Consider the following 21087-nt stretch of genomic DNA (forward strand, 5'->3'; position numbering starts at 1 on the left):
ACTCGGACAGAATGTCTTCAGACAACGTATCCGATTCCCTCTGTCTCTTCCTGGATAACTGGGGATTCACCTGCGGGGTCTGAGAAGTCGCTAGACCAGATACCGAGGCCTGTACTTCCTCTCTGATTATCGCTCTCATGTTAGACATGAAAGTAGCCTGCTCCTCTCCCACTATACGCTTTGCACATGCGTCACAGAGGGTCTTTTGCCACGTGTCCTTAAGCTTCTTAGAGCAAACCGGACACTTCTTACCCTTCCGCTTAGGGTCTTTTCTCTCAGAGGTGGAGGCTCCCCCGTGACCCTGACTTTCTGCTCCCGTCTCCGTCTTAGCCTGGTCCTCCATAGGTAATGGTGGAGATCGCCGCTGTCTGTTGGCCACTGTGGAGACACAGACCTGTAAGTGGTGACGGGTCTCCTCCCTGGCCCCCCGGAGCAGAGCCTGAGTACAACTTTGCTGCGCTGTTGATCCGTTCCTAAGGACGCCTGCCCACTTCCTGGTGGGCCTATGCCGCTGCTGTTTGTGGTAGCGGGCAGGCGCTGTCAGAGGGCTTTTTCGGCGACACGACCAGAAGTAACGCGTCCCCCGGCCGATGACGCAACCGGAAGTGACGCGTCATCGGCCGATGACGCGACCGGAAGTGACGCATCCCCGCTGATGACGCTCCCCCCGGCCCGCACCCTGCTCCTGCTGGAAGTAACGCGCCCCTTCTGTGATGCGCGCCCCGGCCTGCGCGTCTGGATGGGGGCGACTGCTGCGGCGCCCTCGGTCTATGTCGCGCGCCTGTTGCTGCATGCCTCTGACTCCCGGCATGGCGACTCCCGAGTTCTCCGGGGCAGGCGGGGGAAGGTGCGGCCACTGTCGGTGAGCCGCTTGTGGGCTCCCAGAGGCGGTGGTGGCGTCCAGAGTCGAGAGCCCCCGTCAGGAGGAAACGACTCTACATCCGGGAGCAGCGCTAAACCGGATTAGCTGAGGGACCCTCTGTCGGGTGTCAGCTGCAGATCTCTCCAGGTAGGAAGGGAAAAGGCTGGGGGCCCCCGATCCTGACCATCTGCATGGAACGGTCGGATATTCCTCTCGTCGTTCCTATCCGCAGTGGGACAGGAAAAACACTGAGGGATGGTAGGGGGAGGATCCTTTTAAACTCTCGTGGTTTCCTGTCCCACTACGGATGAGAAGGACGTCCTCCAGGGTGCTGTCAGGTGGTGACCTGGAAAAAAAGTACTAAAAAGGCCTTCAAGGAAGCTAAATCAAGTGATAGGATGGATTTGTTGCCCCCAGCTAGTAGACCTTAATTAGACACTCTGACCAGATTCATTACCACCTATTCAAATGGAGAAAACGAGAGGAGATCCATTCTCGCTAAACATTGGACCATACTTAAAGTGGATATGAATATCAGAGGAAATCTTCATTCATATCCACGGGTCACATACAAACATGACAGGTCTTTAAGGGATAGACTTGTCCGTAGGCCACTTCGTCACACCGAACAAGAAAACGTGGCTCGACTTCAACACTGAAGAGTGTTATAAACGTGGGAAATGTGTAGTTATCCCATACATCGCTACAGGAAAAACCTTTATAGAAAACACTAAGAGGAATTTACAAATCAGATTTTATAAACTGCTGTACAAAAGGCATTGTATAAAGGGCCACGTGATTATGGTCTTGAATAAATCGGGAAAACTAGAACAGAGTTTAAACGAAGAGCCAGAAAACACCTGGGCGACAGAGCATAAAAGATACCCCCAGGGCAAAACGAGAAAAAGACAGCGGTCTTCTTTATGGTGATAGAGAAAATCTCCAAACCAGTAAGAGGTGGAGACTGGGATAAAATTATCCTCAAAAGTGAGAACAGATGCATTACTCATTTTAATATGGTACATCCTACTGGCTTGAATGAGCAGCTAAATATTGGCTGATATTTGTAAGGGTAATACTGCATAAAAATATACAAAAAAGTTTAGTGTCTGCTCACCTCTTCCGGGAGCACGCGGATCCTGCTGTGCGGCAAGTTTTCAGAACTTAGAAAAAAAAAGTCCAGCGCATTGACTAATCAATGATTAAGCCCCTTTTTTGTGTTGAAACGAGTTTGTTTTTAATGTCTGGACTATGACTTAATTGTTTTTATGCCATTTGAAGTTGTGGAATAAAAGAAAAATGGATTTTATGGACTTACAGCGCTGGACTTATTTTTTCTAAGGTAATACTGCATACTTACAACTTATGTATAGACCCCAAAAATCACCTTTTCCATAAGTGAAAGAGTAAACATTTTCCACTCAATATATAAAAGTGGAAAACATTTTGGGGCCATACTCTTGGAAGCTGGCAGAATAAGGAAAATGTATATGGATAATGTATTATTGTATTAAGGGCTGGAGCTCCAACGTGTGTCTCCTGCTACCACCCTGCTGGGCGTTATGCAGGTGAAGAGATAGGTTGGAGCACTGACGCACCGTTCAAATACTGATGTTGGCTGACTAAAAGCACAAGATAGATGACACGGCCCCACAGGGTGGCTCACAGGAGATCACGTGCGCTATGATGAAGCCAAGGATCTCTGCATTGCAAGCCAGCTGACACCGTATGCGCTGTCTTTGCCAATGACCAAAAGCCTAGGAGCGTATCATCGAACGATTGGGTATCTACCCAGGGAGCTGAAACATGGCCGATGCCTTCCACCAAGGTAGCTAACGGAGGAACAGCGTGCGTGCCAGTAATTTCAGCAAGAAGATGGTGCATAATGCTTTGTGTGACGGAACCAGGTGAATCTTGATCCAGTTCCAAGGTGCAGGTATTTAAGGATTTGATTGACGCTGTGCCATTATCATCTAGTACACAGCTAGTGATGGACAAGGGAATGCAAATCCAGATATGATAGTTTCTTTCTCATGCATCTGTACTCCCCTGAAGACTTAATGTAATTATAGTAAAATACTGTGACTAGGAAATTATTGGTGTTTTTAGAATTTTTGTGTTGTGACCTTTTTAAAATTGGCACAATTAAATGTTATATTTTATTATGTGTACTTTCCTTGATTCATATCAGATGTATTCAGTGGTCAACCATCTTGACTAATAACTGTTATTAATCGCATTCTGACCGCCCACTGTGGACAAAGGTTGGCGCTTACTGGGCTTTTGTACAACCCTAATGTACCTCTATGGTTGGCGATCTCACCCTTGAGTCCTGCAAGCGCTGTGATTCCAGTGCAGAGCAGTAGCTCTGACCAGTGACATCATCGGGACCTGATTGGCTCAGGTCCCACTGATGTTAACCCTTTGTAACCTTATAGATGCAGCATTTAGATGACTGTGAGAGGGAGTGGGTTCTTTTTCTTACCTCTCTGGCAAGCCCCAGTAATCACAAGCGTTGTCATGGTATCAGGATGTCACATGATGACCACTGGGTCTGCCAGCTACAGCAAGCCTGATAGACCCAACCAGCAGCAGGGTCTATCAGGCGATCTGATAGCATAAAGCTGACAGGTCTCATGAATTGCAATGCATGTGTATTGCAATGCATGAGACCAGTGGTCAGAAAAATGAAACTGAAGTACCAAACAGACAAAAAAAAAAAAAATTTTTTTTAGAACTATGTAAAAAAATAAAATAAAAAAATTAAACCAATATACACGTATATTTATGTAAAGAAAAAAGTAAACATATTTGGTACTGCTGCAGTCAGAACTACCCGACCTATAAAACTTCCACTAGCTAACCTGTTCAGTGAACATTGTAAACAAAAATTAAAAAAGTAGAAAAATAACTGCTTTTTCATCAGACAACCAAACAAAAAGAGGAATAAAACGCAATTAAAAAGTTAAATGGAAATAAAAATACCGTAGTATCTCTGAAAACAACATCTAGTCACGGAAAAAAGAAATAAAAAGTAATGCAAAAATAATCATTTTTTCAAAAACTAGTTTTTATTGTGTAAAATCTCAAAACATTGAAATTTATATAAATGTGGTATCGCTGTAATCATACTGACCCGAAGAATAAAGCAGCCTTATCAATTTTACCACACAGTGAATGGCATTAAAAAAAAAAAAACTCAAAACAATTCCTGAATTGTTTTTGGTTCATCCTGCCTTCAAAAAATCGGAATAGAAAGCTATCAAGAAATGTCACGTGTCCACAATGGTACCAATAAAAAACTTCAACTCGTCCTGCAAACAGCAACTCCTCATATGACTCTGTGGGCCAAAATCTGGAAAAATTATAGCTATAAAATAAGGCGATGCAAAAACAGTTTTTTTGTGCAAGAAAAAGCGTCTTTTAGTGTGTGACAGCAGCCAAACATAAAAACCTGATATAAATCTGGTATCACTGTAATCGCACCGACCGGAAGAATAAAGTTGTCTAATCAGTTATACCACACGAGGAACGGCGTAAAAAATAAACACCAATTATTCACCTGCTGTTGATTTGTTCATTCCGTCTCTCAAAGATAGCAGTAAGGCTCGGCGAACATTTATCCTGCACTATGCGCTTACACCGGAGTTTATGTGTAAATCTCTGAAACACGTGATTCAGATGGAACCCTCAACGGAAGATTCCCTATAATGAGGTAGATGGAGGCACTGTGGACACCATCTGACCTGTAATCCGGCGGAGTCTGTCTTTTTAGGATTGCATAAAAGTGCCATTGGCAGCAGTTTCAAGCATTTCTGAAAAAAAAACAGCTGAACAGAGGCCAGACTGAGTCCCGAGTAACTCTGCTATCTCATTATAGTGATGGATCCCTCGGGGGAAGAGGCAGACACCTATGATCCGGCGGTGTCTGTATTTTTAGTTGCGCACAGAAAGGCTGTCTGCCATGCATTTTTAAAAAGAAGGACAATGCTGAACAGAGGACAGACAGAGTCCAGAGTAACTCTGCTACCACATTATAGTAAAAGGATCCCTTAGGGGTGTTATATGAATTAAGTAATTCGGAGACTTAAATGGAAACCCCAAAGTAATTGCTCAGCGTAGCGCGCTGGAGAAATATGATCCCAAATGTTATGTAAAATGTTCCTAACAAAAGCTTCAACTCAATCCACAAGAAAAGCAAGTACCCACTCAGGTCCGTCATCTGTTAACAAAAATATAGGGGGCTTCCACGTTACTGGTAGCACAAAGACTCCGGAAAAGCGCTATAGATCGTCGCCCTCCAAAAGAAAAGCTCCATCCTTTCTGAGCCCCAGTATGTGCCTAAACCACATTCAGTGTCCATATGTATTGCATTTCTATAGCAAAGCGAATCTGCTTAGGTTACGGGTGTATGACTTCAGAAGCATCACTGCATCTGTAGATAAATTCCCAAAGGGGTATAATTTCCAAAATGGGGTCACTTGGAGGGATGGGGATTTATGCTTTTCTGGCACTTAGGGCCTGTGTATATGCAGTCCGCTAATTATTCTACGGTAATTTGTTCTCCCGAGAGGCAAATATCACTCTGTCCCTCCCGAGTCTTGCTGTATAGCGAAGTAGTACTGTACAGCCACATATGAGGTATTGCCACATTCAGCGAAAATTGTGGGACACATTTTGGAACCATTTTTGCCCATTTTCCATTGTGAAAATGTAAAATCTGAAGCTATTTTATTTTGTGGTAAAAAATGTAATTTTTTTCATCACTGCCCAATGGTTTAAAATTCTGTGACACACCTGTGGTGTCAATATGCTCACTGCACCCACAGATTAGTTGAGAGGTGTAGTTTTAAAAATGGTGTCACTTCTGGGGGGTTCGGCTGTTCTGGCACCTCAAGGGTTCTGCCAATGCAACATGGTACCCTCAAACCAGTGCAGCAAAATCTGAACTCCAATATGGCGCTTCTTCCCTTTTGAGCTTTGCACTGTGCCACAAAAGTAGTTTTCAACCATATATGGGGAATTGGTTTACTCAGCAGAAACTGTTTAACATATTGTACTATTGCCACTTTTGAAAATTACAAAGTTGGGGGTCAAAGTGTAACGTGAGCCGACCGGGGGTGGTCTCTTTTTCGCCGCGAACAGACTGGAGACAGAAACCGGTGTACGTTAGAATCAGAGTTGGAAGGGACCTCCTGGGCCATCTGGTCCAACCCCCTGCTCAAAGCAGGATTCGCTAAATCATCTCAGACAGATTCTGTCCAGCCTCTGTTTGAAGACTTATATTGAAGGAGAACTCACCACCTCTCGTGGCAGCCTGTTCCACTCATTGATCACTCTGTCAAAAAGTTTTTTCTAATATCTAATCTGTGTCTCCTCCCATTCAGTTTCATCCCATTGCTTCTAGTCTTTCCTTATGCAAATGAGAGTAAAGATGATCCTTCTACAATGTGACAGCCCTTGAGATATTTGTAGACAGCTATTAAGTCTCCTCTTGGTCTTCTCTTTGCAAGCTAAACATTCCCAAATCCTGTAACCTTTCCTCATAAGACAGGGTTTGCATACGGGTCACCATTCTGGTCTGGTCGCTCTTTTCTGAACTTGCTCCAGTTTGTTGATGTCTTTTTTAAAATGTGGCGCCCAAAACTGGACACAGTATTCCAAATGAGGTCTGACCAAAGAGGAGTAGAGGGCAATAATGACTTCACGTGATCTAGACTGTATGCTTCTGTTAATACATCCTAGAATTGCATTTGCCTTTTTTGCTGCTGCATCACACTGTTGACTCATTCAGTCTGTGATCTATTAGTATACCCAAGTCTTTTTCACAGGTGCTGTTGTTTAGCCCTATTCCTCCCATTCTGTATATGCTTTTTCATTTTTATTGCCCAGATGTAGTACTTTGCATTTTTCCCTGTTAAAAACCATTCTGTTATTTGCTGGCCACTGCTCCAGTTTATTTATATCTTTTTGAATCCTCTCTCTCTTCTCTAGTATTAGTTATCCCTCCTAGCTTTGTGTCATCAGCAAATTTAATCAGTTTACCCTCAATTCCTTCATCTAAATCGTTGATAAAGATGTTGAACAATACAGGGCCAAGGACAGAGCCCTGTGGTACCCCACTTGAGACATTCTTCCAACTGGATGTCCAGCCATTTACGACCACTCTTTGGGTCCGATCACTAAGCCAGTTATGAATCCACCTAACAGTTGCCTTGTCCATTCCATACTTAGCCATTTTTTCAATAAGGATTGTGTGAGATACTTTGTCAAATGCTTTGCTGAAGTCAAGATATACTATATCTACAGCATTTCCCTGATCCACCCAATCAGTGATTCTGTCATAGAAGGAAATTAAATTAGTCTGACATGACTTATTAGTTGCAAACCCATGCTGACTCTGTTCAATCACTTCATTTTTATCCAGGTACTTACATACATGTTGTTTAATAATTTGTTCAAATATCTTTCCTGGTATAGAAGTCAGACTCACCAGTCTGTTGTTGCCTGGGTCCACCTTTTTCCCGTTTTTGAAGATAGGAACAACATTTGCCCTTCTCCAGTCTTCTGGGACTTCTCCAGTTCTCCAAGAATTTTCAAAGATTATGAAGAGGGGTTCAAAAATTTCTTCTGCTATCTTCTTCAGTACTCTGGGGTGTAATTCATCTGGACCTGGAGACTTGAATTCATTTAGGTTAGCTAAGTGTTTCCTCACTAACTTTCTGTTTATAGATATCCTGGATTCTTCTATTCCCTTAATAGGACAGTGAAGAACAGTTGATGTTACATTTCCTTTCTGAGAGAAAACAAATGCAAAATATGAATTTAAAAGTTCAGCCTCAACATCCTGTGTTACACCATTTCATCATTTTCATCCTGTAAAAATCCTATCTTTGACTTTTCTTTTACTTTTGACATATCCCCCAAATCCTTTATTATTGCTTTTGACGTCTCTTGCAAGCCTCATTTCATTGTCAGCTTTAGTAATCTGATTCGTGCCCTGCAGGTTCTGCAGACAGCATTATATTCTTCTTTAGATATGCCTCCCTCTTTCCAGTTTATAAACATTTCTTTCTTCCTTTTTAGCATGTGCTTAAGTTCTGTGTTCATGTGTTCATCCATCCTGGTTTCCTTAAATGCTTCCTATTCTTCCCTCTTTTCGGAATTGTTAATAATTGTGCTTTGAGAATTTCACTTTTCAAGATTTCCCATCCTTCCTGGACATTTTTGTCCTTAAGGATATCCAGCCATTTGATGCCTCCAATTCTCTTTCTGAATCCCTTAAAATCTGCCTTTCTGAAATCTAATCTTGACGTATGAGTCTTCACAGGTCTGTAGTGCGAATATAAAAATGGCTATTTTGAGTCCATATATTGAAATATACAGAATGCATTCAGACCAGGACAGAGCTGCATTTTTAGTCAAACAGTTACTGACAAGATAATGGTTACAGTGACAAACTTGAGAATCTATGTTTGCTGTGTGTCATTGTAAAACATTAAGGTTTATTTAACCTCTGTCTGTGGTGAGTTTATCAGACCATTAGCTGCATTTCTGATGTGGCAGACAATACTGACAGTTACACAATCTTGAGATTACCTAAAACCATTTCACTCCACAAATAGTTCTAAGTTTCTATGTTTGTTATTGTAAGAACATTAAGGTTTGTCTGTGGTAGCCGGCAGTAGCCTTCTTTAAAGCCGTATCCGAACCTTAGGCTGGAGTCACACTAGCGAAAAAATCGGATGAATGCAATGCGATAAAAAAAATCGCATTGCATTCATCCCAATGTTATTCTATGGGGCAGCTCCCAATATCCGATTTTTTTTCGGAAAGTTTCCTTGGACCGAGACAATCGCAGCATGCTGCGATTGTCACTGCTTTTCGGATCGGACTTGCCAATGCAAGTCTATGGGTGCGATTAAAAATCGGATTACAAACGGACCACAAGCGTGACTTGCGATAAAATCGCAAGACTTCTCCAGGTCACAGGAAAGAGCATCAGGCATTGGCATTGGAAGTCAATTTGATGCTTAGATGCGAATAAAATCGATTCATCGCCGGAAATTCGTATGACAGATGGATCCCAGGACAAGAAATCTTTGTGCGATTTCGTACCGGAAAAATCGGACTGATTTTTTAATCGTTGTGTGTGACTCCAGCCTTAGGGTTAAAAACTTGGAAATACAAGGTCTTCCTTTTCTAGTTATCCAAAATACTAAAATAGCATGGTCGCTACCTCCTAAGGTCCCAGCCACTTTTACCTCCTCAACCATTTCCTCCCTGTTTATAAGGATTAGATCCAAGGTAGCAGTTCCCCTTGTTTTCTCCCCTACCTTTTGGAAGTTAACGTTGTCAGCAAGAGAGTATATGGATTTCCTTGACCTGTTAGTTTTGCCTGAGAGAGATTCCCAAAAAATGTCCGGATAGTTGAAATCTCCCATGGCAACTATGTCATATTTTTTGGAGAACTTGGCCATTTGATGCATAAAGAGTTCATCAATATCTTCAGCTTGCACAGGCGGTCTGTAGTAAATGCCTACAACGGTGTCCTTTCCATTGTTCTGTCCTTGTATTATTACCCAAACAGTTTCCACAGAACTCCCAGTCTCTGAAGCTTCAATCTCTGTGCAGATATATGCGTTTCTAACATACAATGCAACACCTCCTCCTCGTTTATCAAGTCTGTTTCTTGCAAATAAGTTGTATCCTTCTTGCCTTGTATTCCACGAAGTTTCAGTGATTCCAATGACATCATATTTCTTTTCCTGCGTTAGTAGTTCCAATTCTCCTTGTTTGTAGCCCACGCTTTGTGCATTAGTATAGAAACATTTTAGTTTGTGTTTGGCTTCTCTTTCTCCAATATTTTTATTATTTAGATTTTTTTGTCTTTGTTCTTTTTTTCCCACTTCTATTAGCAGAGTTCTCAATAGCATTTGTCAGGTGTATGGCTTTTTCTGGCCTTTTACTTCCCTTCCCACATTGTTCTAGTTTAAAAGCTCTCCTGATGAGTGTAGCAAGGCGACTTCCAAATACAAGTTTTCCTGTCTTCGTAAGGTGCACCCCATCTCTAGCAAGTAGTCCATCGTATAGGTCATTCACTCCGTGATCCAGAAATCCAAATCCTTGCTGGCGCACCATTGACGTAGCCAGTTGTTCACCTGCAGAATCTTATTCCACCTCCTTGTTCCATGGCCATCCACTGGGAGGATGGAAGAGAAGACCACCTGACTCCCGGTTCTTTCACTTTCTTACCTAAGTTTTCAAAGTTACTGCAGATGGTTTCCAGGTCGCTTCTTGCTGTGTCATTTGTCCCCACATGTATTAGCAGGAATGGGTGGTCGTCTGTAGGTCTGAAGAGTCATGATATCCTGTCAGACATCTTTAATTTTTGCACCTGGAAGACAGCACATTTCTCTTGAGGTTATGTCCGGTCTGCAGATAGTGGCCACTGTTCCTCTCAACAGGGAATCCCCCATGACCACCACTCTCCGTTTCCTCTTCACAACATTTTTCTTTCTCCATCCAGGAGGATTCTGAAGGTCTACAAGGTTGCTGTTTGTGGGCAAAGTCTTACCCTGATGTATTTCTTCATCGTTCTCCTACGTAAGAGCCTAGTTCTCGTTCCTTAGCAGTGTAGGTGCTGACTGCCTCCCGATCCTTCTGCTTCTCTGGGTCACATGTTACCATTCCTCTGTTTCTTCAGGTGCACTTCGAATTTTTTCTCTTTCTGTAACATGTAGATATAATTCTGCTCTAAGAATTCTTCACCTTCCTTAATGATCTTCAGTGTAGCTAACCTCTCCAAGATTTTGCAACTTTTCCTCCAACAGGGACACAAGCTTGCATTTGTGGCAAGTTAAGTTTGGCTTTTCCACTGGTAAGTCTGTGAATATGTAGCAACAAATGCGGCTCACCGAATGGCTCTTGACCTCTTCCATATTGTTATTGTTAAAGAGATTTCAAAGCAATGAAAAATGAGCCAAAATTTGGTTTTTCGCGCGGTTTACGGATTTCCTCTTTTCAGCTGCAACGGCCAAAATCCAGTGATCGTTGAGCTCGCGGAGACTCCTCACTTATCCCAGAAAGCACTGGGAATATGCAAATTCTCTCATCAGGACTTTTCCCCTCGTTTACCGATTTCCTCCTTTACTCCCAACGACCACAGCAACACGACAGCTTCAGTACACACAGGCCCGGGTACCTTGCACTTTTTCTCCTTTCTCCTAAAGAGACGTCCCTCGCGGTTCTATCGCTGTGGCTGCCCTAGGCCTACCATCACAGCGCTTCGCCTGTCCGAGTCCTGGTACCCCTGGGCGTATTCTGTCCTGCGGCTATCCTGTCAGGGCAACCCCCCTGACTGTCTTTCCTTTCAGTCCCTTCTGCAGCGCGTTAAAATTTTTTTTTAAAAAAACAGGCACAAAAAATGCTTATCATACTTTTGAATTCAATAATAAGTCCCTATTTGAAGATATCCCTGCCTAACAGCGGAGCTTTTTCACCCTACGTTGTTCTAGTGCCCCCGCTCCACGTAGGCTGACCCTTACAACAATATCATACCTCAAAAAAGACCCACCAGAGAGTGGGGAGGGTATGAGGGTATAACAGGGCATAGGCACAAAAGATGTATTTGAGGACTATTCTCATAAAATCCTCCCAAAAAGCCAAATAATTTTTTACAAACGAATAAAAAAATACAGGGTTATAGCAAATAATGAAGGTAAGTGAAAATGGGAGAACTGGACACTTATCAATTATGTATAATACACAATTAGTGACTTCCTTTAGATACAAATATTAAATATTATTCAAGAACAATAGGCAAGAAAACGGAAAGCAATATATCTAGATATGGGAACTCCACAATATATAGAAAAAATATCAAATTTTATTTATAGATTCCAACACACACATGAAACCGCACAAAAAACATTAAAAACAGTTAAAAAATGCAAAGTGCAAATCAAGTCAAGTCATGGAATGATGATGCAATGACTTTCCCACATCAAAAACAATCCCCACACAATAACAATTATCAGGTAGACAACCTCTGAAGACCTTCAATACTGCATATAATATGATCACAGGACACAGGTTTTTGTCTAAAAAATGAGGAGGCCTGAGTAACCAATGTATATAGAAAGCTATTCACAGCACCATGTGAACCAATAAAGAAAAACAAACGGTGAGCCTAATGAAAGACAAATAATTAAGTCAGGCATACAGTTATTTGAAATGCCAAATACCTGACCATCAAATGTGAAGAGCAAAAGACCCCTGTGCCTGCAGGTGCACAAGGACAAAGGATGGAGCGCACATCCTCCCCTGAAGAAACCACACAGAGAGTAACGATACGCGAGGGGCTTTGCTCCCCCCCACTTCCCCACTTCATAGCTGCTCTCGGCACTGCATTCATTTTTTCATATTCAGTTCGCTTTGTCCTTGTGCACCTGCAGGCGCAGGGGTCTTTTGCTCTTCACATTGATGGTCAGGTATTTGGCAATTCAAATAACTGTATGCCTGACTTAATTATTTGTCTTTCATTAGGCTCACCTTTTGTTTTTCTTTATTGGTTCACATGGTGCTGTGAATCGCGCTGCTCCAGGGGTCTCAGGGAAGATTCTTACCCAATCCCCTGATAAGGTTTGATCGCAGTGTGCCAGGGGTTAATGTGTCGGGGGTAGTCCACGACCGCCCCTGACACATAGTGTCGGGTGTCAGCTGATAATCAGCTGACACCGGGCTGGGAGCGCCGCTGATCGCTATGACGTACTATCCCGTCCCCGGTCATACGGACCCGGGTACCGTGGACGGGATAGTACGTCTGATGTCAGAAAGGGGTTAAGAGTTATGAATATTCACCTCTCTCCACTCCCATAGGTGTGGAGAAAGGTGACTATTCATTCCCTTAATGAGCGGGGACACGTGATGGCATGGCCGCAGGAGCTGCTGGCATCATCTCGGCATGTTTAAGCATATCAATCTCCGCAAGGAGAAATGATACTTCTTGGATATCGGTCAGACGCCTCTCACACAGCCAAACCAGATCTCACACTTTGCACTGACGAGGGGCAGTACCCCAAAACACAGTGTCTGCAAACACAGTGTCTGCAGAAAGGTTTAAGATTGGAGTTAGCTGTCAGTACCCTCAAAGTACACATCTCAGCCCTGGCAGCCTTATTCAACTGCAACCTGGCAAAAAATAGGTGGGTGACCAGGTTTATCCGGGCCTGTACTAGAGCTGACTCTGTCCCGCCCCTACTCCTCCTCCTTGGGATCTAAATTTGGTCCTATCATCTCTGACAGAGTCCGTTTGAACCACTAAACACAACATCAGATAAAGTGTTAACTTTAAAGACAGCCTTATTAGTGGCACTCACATCAGCCGTAGGTTGAGGATTTACTCGCATTTTCAACAGACCCTCCCTACACTCAGGCCATGGGCAATAGAGTTGTGTTAAAATTAGATCCAGCACACCTTCCCAAGATGGTATCAAAATTTCATAGGGCTCAGGAGATAATCTTGTCATCCTTTTGTTCTAACCCGAACTACCAGAAGGAGGAGAGGCATCATTGCCTAGATGTGAGCAGATGTATCCTGCAGTATTTAGAGATAACGGGACCTTGGAGAAAACAGAGGGCCGTATCTGTCTCATTCCAAGGGGCAAGGAAGGGCCTTAAAAACCTCTAAACAGACTATAGCTAGATGAAAAAAAAAAGCCATTATGCTAACACATAGCAGTGTAGGCAGGGCTATCCCAGAAGGTATAAAAGCCCACTCCACGAGGGCCATGACGACGTCATGATCGGAGAGAGCAGATGCTCCCATTTACCAAATCTGTAAGGCAGCCACTTGGTCGGCTCCGTCTACCTTTGTCAGACATTATAGGTTAGACCTATTTGCTACCTCTGATCTCACATTCGGGAGAAGAGTGTTAAAAGCAGTGATCCCTCCCCAGAGAATACAAATCTCTGTAACTCTCTCGTGGTGCCGGCATGCAGAATGGAAAAACACGGGTATTACATACCTGGTAAAGTGTTTTTTCATGAGACATGACGGCACCCTTATATACCCTCCCTATTGATCACATCATTAGTGGGATGCATTATTAGCATTATACACTCCCTTGGGTGTCGGAAATTTAGTAGTGTAAAGGATATATTATTTATATGTACACTAACCTGCGGAGTTCCTCTCGTGCTCTGTAAAACAACTGATGCGGAGAGAGGAGCCGCCCCTTTTATCTTGAAGGTTCCCTGTCCTCATTGGGCGGATCCCCTCTCTCGTGGTGCCGTCATGTCTCATGAAAAAACATTACCAGGCACGTATTCATTCATTCCATCTGGAGAGACGGACTGTAACCTGGTCTGGCCCAGAGGCGGATTTTTTCTGCTTCATTGAATGCATCAATAAGAATGTGGTGGGACTGAGGTTTACATCTGAATGCCGCACTACAAGTATTAACTTTCTTGATTTGACTATCTCTAAGAAGGCTGATGGAGGCATCAGCACATGTACTTATAGTAAACCAACCGACACGAACAGTCTGTTGAGGTGGACGAGCCATCACCCAGAACCCTTGAGGAAGGAAATACCTCTGGGATATGGTGGGGTAAAATATTGGCCTCAATCTTTCCTGGGACTTTGGTTATGTATATGGCAGGTGCCTTGTGTTATCAGTATTTCTTCTGCCCTTTTTTGATTTTTCTTATTCTAATGCTGCCGTTCAGGGTTATCTATAGGGGACTGTATGTTCTTATGTTATTCTGATGCGCCGTTTTAAAGCACACAATGAGTCCCGGATAGCGATTAGGCTCCATGGTGACGACTAAGCGGATATTATGTCATTCTACCGGAAGGTCCCGCGCCATTTTGGGTGCGCTCCATTGTGGGACACACGTCAGCTTTTTCCCGCGGGTACCTGCATTGAAGCGCATGAGATGTCAACCTAACCGGAAGGTCCCGCGCCATCTTGAATGTGCTCCAGTGTGGAGCGCACGCTAGCGACTGTCCACTGGCATTTATACTGAGTACAGAGGCGGAACCTGGATCATTAGGTATATACCGATTGTAGCGCTTAGCTGAATTGAAGCATGTGCATATTTGGGTTTAGTTATATGTGTCTTTCATAGAATCATAGAATCGTAGAGTTGGAAGGGACCTCCTGGGCCATCTGGTCCAACCCCCTGCTCAAAGCAGGATTCGCTAAATCATCCCAGTCAGATGTCTGTCCAGCCTCTGTTTGAAGACTTCCATTGAAGGAGAACTCACCACTTCTTGTGGCAGCCTGTTCCACTCATTGATCACTCTAACTGTCAAAAAGTTTTTTCTAATATCTAATCTGTGTCTCCTCCCATTCAGTTTCATCCCATTGCTTCTAGTCTTTCCTTGTGCAAATGAGAATAAAGTTGATCCTTCTACAATGTGACAGCCCTTTAGATATTTGTAGACAGCTATTAAGTCTCCTCTCAGTCTTTTCTTTTGCAAAGTAAACATTCCCAAATCCTGCAACCTTTCCTCATAAGACAGGGTTTGCAGACCGGTCACCATTCTGGTCGCTCTTTTCTGAACTTGCTCCAGTTTGTTGATGTCTTTTTTAAAATGTGGTGCCCAAAACTGGACACAATACTCCAGATGAGGTCTGACCAAAGAGGAGTAGAGGGAAATAATGACTTCACGTGATCTAGACTGTATGCTTCTGTTAATACATCCTAGAATTGCATTTGCCTTTTTTGCTGCTGCATCACACTGTTGACTCATATTCAGTCTGTGATCTATTAGTATACCCAAGTCTTTTTCACATGTGCTGTTACTTAGCCCTATTCCTCCCATTCTATATATGCTTTTTTCATTTTTATTGCCCAGATGTAGTATTTTGCATTTTTCCCTGTTAAAAACCATTCTGTTAGTTGCTGCCCACTTCTCCAGTTTATTTAAATCTTTTTGAATCCTCTCTCTCCCTTCTCTAGTATTAGCTATCCCTCCTAGCTTTGTGTCATCAGCAAATTTAATCAGTTTACCCTCAATTCCTTCATCTAAATCGTTGATAAAGATGTTGAACAATACAGGGCCCAGGACAGAGCCCTGTGGTACCCCACTTGAGACATTCTTCCAACTGGATGTGCAGCCATTTACGACCACTCTTTGGGTCCGATCACTAAGCCAGTTATGAATCCACCTAACAGTTGCCTTGTCCATTCCATACTTAGTCATTTTTTCAATAAGGATTGTATGAGAGACTTTGTCAAATGCTTTGCTGAAGTCAAGATATACTATATCTACAGCATTTCCTTGATCCACCCAATCAGTGATACCGTCATAGAAGGAAATTAAGTTAGTCTGACATGACTTATTAGTTACAAACCCATGCTGACTCTGTTTAATCACTTCATTCTTATCCAGGTATTGACATACATGTTGTTTAATAATTTGTTCAAAGATCTTTCCTGGTATAGAAGTCAGACTCACCGGCCTATAGTTGCCTGGGTCCACCTTCTTCCCCTTTTTGAAGATAGGAACAACATTTGCTCTTCTCCAGTCTTCTGGCACTTCTGTTCTCCAAGAATTTTCAAAGATTATGGAGAGGGGTTCATTGATTTGGCCACCAGTATTAGTGGGGGGTGCTTATTATAATTAAGGTGGTTATTTAAATCCGCCTTTTTCTGATCCTGGTTGCCATCAAGCAAAATTGTGATATCAGACATGAAGTGGCAACAGCATCAGTAACAGTATCAGCTATACCTCCTGATGAACCGCCACGGCGGGGAAATGCGTTGAGGGTTCTCTACAGACATGATAAGTGACTATATGTTGTATACCAAGTATATCTGAATGTGTATACCCCCTTAGTGGGACCATTTGTTATCATGCCTTGGAAGCATATTTTGGGTCAAATGTTTTCATGATGTGGGTATTATGTATTTTTATTGTCAATTTGTGACATTTGTCTGGGATTCTGCACTAGTTCTAGGGCATTCTGATCCTTTCATCCCTGCACTATTTGAATATTGTTTTCCCTTCTGTGTTATCAGGGATTAATAGGGAAGCGAGGGATAGTCCTCGTTGAGTGGGGGCGCCAATATCGTACTTTTAGGGTGCCAACCTCCACGGTTAGGAAGGTATCAGTTAGGCCTTATTTTAGGGCTGTGCAGCACTCTAGATTAGGTTTTTTTTCATATTTTGGCATTGGCCGATTTTTCACTGGGAAGGTGTTTTTTTAAACATTTATCATAATAAATTGTCTTTTAAAAGGGGATTTGTATGTTCACATACTGTTTTCTAATTCTCATATTATTAGTCTTTTTCGCCTAGGGATCCTGGAGCCATAATGTGTCTAGGTGGGCTTCCCCCCACAAATACTGGCATCCGTTGTGACCACCTTGGAGGTTGTGTGTGCGTGTGCCGGGTACTCCTCTCGGAGATGACTATCTGTAACCGCCACCTGAGTGTCTGGAGTACAGAGTCTGGAGGGTGAGCTTCTGCTCTAACCGTCCCTGAAGTTCCCGGGTGTTCTGTAGCACACACCCTTATGGTTCCCTTGTGTGGAACTGGGCCCATTTCACTGCTGGTATGCAGGAGGTGAGGGACCCCAATACAGACATGGTCCTTCACAGAGCCATTTCTGGCTCTTTTTTCCGGTTCCAGTTTGAATTTTTTGAGGTTCAACTGCCACCCCAGAGTCTGTAGTGTTTCCATCACTATCCTGACTTGTTCTTGGTAGTAAGGGAGACTTCTTCCCACCATCAAGAAGTTGTCCAGATATGGTATCACCCAAGTATCTTTTCTCTGAGGTGCGCTGTGACTTCTACAATTAATCTTTGTGAAAAATCATGGGCTATTGCTACTCCAAAGGGAAGGTTCCCGTATTCAAAGTGAGGCCACTGAGACCTCATCTTGACTGCCAGTCTGTTAGATTTGCGGTCTTATTGCCGGTCAAAACGTGGTGATAAACGTTCTTGAGGCCCAGGATTGCTATATAACCCTGAGGAAGAAGGAGTTCCACTGCTGACCTTATTGTCTCCACCTTGGAAGACGGGATTAACAGATACCTGTTGAGGTTTTCCCTGATTTAGGATTGTCCTCCAGGAATTATATGTTTTTTTTTTTTTTTTGAAATAGGGGGAGTAAAACTCCTATCCTACTATCGGAAACCCTTCCAGGACATGTTTGTCTAGGAGTGAGATTGCTTTCCTTTCCAGCCTGCCTTTCTCGAGAAGACTGCATATGTCCTCGTGGAAGCCAGTGGTGGAACCTTAACTCCAGACCTGACCCACAATTTGCCAGATCATGCTGGATGATGTCCGCTCTCAAGCTGGGAGTAAGTGCAACTGAGGAGGCTTGTCACTGGAAGGGTTTTTTGGTGTCCTGGAGGGTTCGCTAAGGTAGAAGCCTCTCCCACCTTTGGATCGTTAGTCAGAGTTGTTTCTGTCTCGAACCTTATATTGCCATCCCCTGGACTTCCGGCCCTTCCAAAAGGAGCGCCGAAAAAGGCATGACATGGCTGTTTTCTGGGAAAAGTTTCTTTTTTTGTTGTCTGTTTTTCCTCATATATCATCCAATGTCTGACCAAAATAGGAAATATTTCTCACACGGTAAAGAGCAGAGTTCCATCTTTGCCTGTGTGTCCCCCGGCCAGCATTTAAGCCATCCTGCACGGCCTTCTATATTAGCCAAAGTTGCTAATTTTGCTGTATAGCCTTGCTGAATCCTGCTGAAGTCTCAGCTCGGAATACTGCCACTGCTCTTATGGCCGGTATTGCCTCTAGGACAGTCTCCCTGGGGACTCTTAACTCTAGCTCTAGGTTATTGATCCATATCTTAAGGGATCTAACCACACCAGTGGCCACGATGGCCAGTCTAAAGCCCCCGTTACACACTGCGATATCGCTTGCAATATCGCTGTAAAGTCACCGATTTTGTGACGTTGCAGCGATATTGCTAGTGATATCGCTGCATGTGATACTTACCTCCGACCAGCAACCCCGCTGCTCATCGTTGGTCGTGCGAGAACTCCCTGGACCATTCCTCGTCGGGCGCTTCCTGTGGCGCTGTCGAGCGTGGACGCGGGCGGGAGGACATCAGGATCGCCGCGTCTGACAGGTAAGTAGCGACCCCCGACCCCCGCTATATCGCTGGTGAGATCTGCCTGTGTGGCAGCTCACTAGCGACCACTTAGCGATGCACCAGCGATCCATATCGTTGATGGGATCGCTGGTGCATTGCTATGTGTAACGGTACCCTTAGTGTTTCAGCTGAGGCCTCCCAGGTTGTTTTAAGACAATTATCTGTCTTTCTGTCAGAGGTTCTTTCAGGGAACCTACATCATTTAAGGAGCAGAGAGGACTTTCTGGCGACCTTTGAGATTGCTACGCCTATTTTTGAAGCCTCATCCCAGGATGAAGATGTGTCTTCCTCAAGCGGATATTTCTTTTTCAGGGAATTGATTCTCTGGGACTACCTCTCTGGTTTTTCCCATTCCCTTTTAATGAGTCCTTGCCACTGTTAGTAAATAGGGAAGGCTCTACGTTTTCCTTATAACAAGCTGTCGAACATGAGTTCTATGGCTTTCCTATCTACCAGCCCCATGGTCAGCCGGACTGCTTTAATAAGCTTGTCCGTACTGTATCCTCTACTAGGAATGCTACTTTCTCAGTAACGAGATTTAGCTGAGTCCTCCTCTGATCCCTACGGAGTCCTCCCGTGAGACCAAATGAGGGCTGGCCTTTATTTTGCTATCCGTTAGACTGCAAAAGCCCTTTGACTGGGACAGGGATCTCCGGCTCTCAGCAAGAGGGTGTCTCCTCCGCTTCTGTTTTATGAATACAGGCCTGACACCACCTCTTATTCCTAAGGGACTTTTTTGTAGAAGGAATATTCCTAGCTTTAGATCTACCCCTTTTTTAGGGACCTCCAACGCTCTACCCCACCAATGTCTGTAAAAAGAGGGGAGAGAGGAGACAAGAGAGATAGAGAACAGACATTATCGTACTGGACTTTCTCGAAGCTCACTCACCACTCGGACGCTTCACAGGACGGGTACTGGATCTGGAGGCTGACTGGTCTGTACACGTCTCCCATCGGGACTGTGGACCCCTCCTTTTAAATACCATGACGATCCTCCTGTATGCTGTCCGAGCGGCTTCCACTGTAGTTATGCTGTATTATCTAGTGCTAGTAGTGCCATGTGTCTGTGTTCGAACACTTGAGCATGTGCTTTAAGATTAGCCTCTCATTCCGCTAAGCCACAGTAGACACCCCAGAATATTACCCGGCCTGGGGATATTTGCGCGCGCGCCCCCAGCACTGCCGACATACTGTCCTGAGGCTGCTGCGCTTCTGTTTCTGGAGCACCTTCAGTGCGCGCTCCTTATGCCAGCTTGAAAATTGTGTCTGCGCGCACCCGGACAGTATCCGCTGCTCGCCCACTGTCATGTGGCCGTACCGCTTGTTCCTGTGCGCGCTCTCTGCTCTGCTGCTGCCTCCCGGTTGTTGCAGACTCTACTTACGGGTCACGCCTCATTAACTTTCGGTGTGCGCTCCCGGCCTCTCCGTAGGTTCCCTGGGAGAACACGCCACTGCGTGTACCCGGATTTTACTGCTGGATCGCGCGCTGCCTGCTGCTGCCTCCGGTGCGTGCTCCCAGATCCAACCGCTGCCCGAATTCAAGTGTCCCCAATAGCTGCGCGTGCCCGGCCTTTCCCCTTCCGGTACACGCCCAGGTCACCGCAGCATTCCCATGCTGCTATCGCCATGACACCTACTGCTGCTGTCCTCATACCTGCGGCCCCCATGGACCTGAACGTCTGCGGAAGCCTCCACATTGTGCAGGTACTCTTCTTCTGGGCAGCCCCGGTGACAGACCTGTGCTCGACAGGGAGGGATCCCCAAAGGGTCCTCCGAGGAGACTTTCATCTGCCCGGGCACCGATGTGCCTCACGGGCTGCATGGCCACTGGTTGTCAACAGGGAGGGAGCACAAAGTGGCCTCCGTGGACATCTATGGGGCATGTCTGTCAACAGGGAGGGTACACATATCGTGGTCTCCGAGGTCCAGACTTCACCCGGGCATCTGCCTCACAGGCTGTGACCATGCAGTCGCTCGGGGGGGACATAGGAATATATGGCCCCCGAGGAGACTACCGGTACCTGGTGACGGGTGTAGCAGACCAGTGCCTGCCAGTAATCACTCGACCCAGGCCCAGGCATCCTCTTCTTTCTTCAAGAAT

General features: G+C 44.5%; 1 protein-coding gene across 5 annotated transcripts in view; it reads right to left on the bottom strand.

Annotated features, from left to right (window-relative positions):
- Positions 1-21087, bottom strand: part of ANKS1A (ankyrin repeat and sterile alpha motif domain containing 1A) — a 537122-nt gene that overhangs the window by 92052 nt on the left and 423983 nt on the right. The window lies entirely within an intron of this gene.

The sequence above is a fragment of the Dendrobates tinctorius genome, unplaced genomic scaffold (assembly GCF_039654945.1).
Source record: "Dendrobates tinctorius isolate UK_male_01 unplaced genomic scaffold, ASM3965494v1 ptg000045l, whole genome shotgun sequence".
Classification (NCBI taxonomy): Eukaryota; Metazoa; Chordata; class Amphibia; order Anura; family Dendrobatidae; genus Dendrobates; species Dendrobates tinctorius.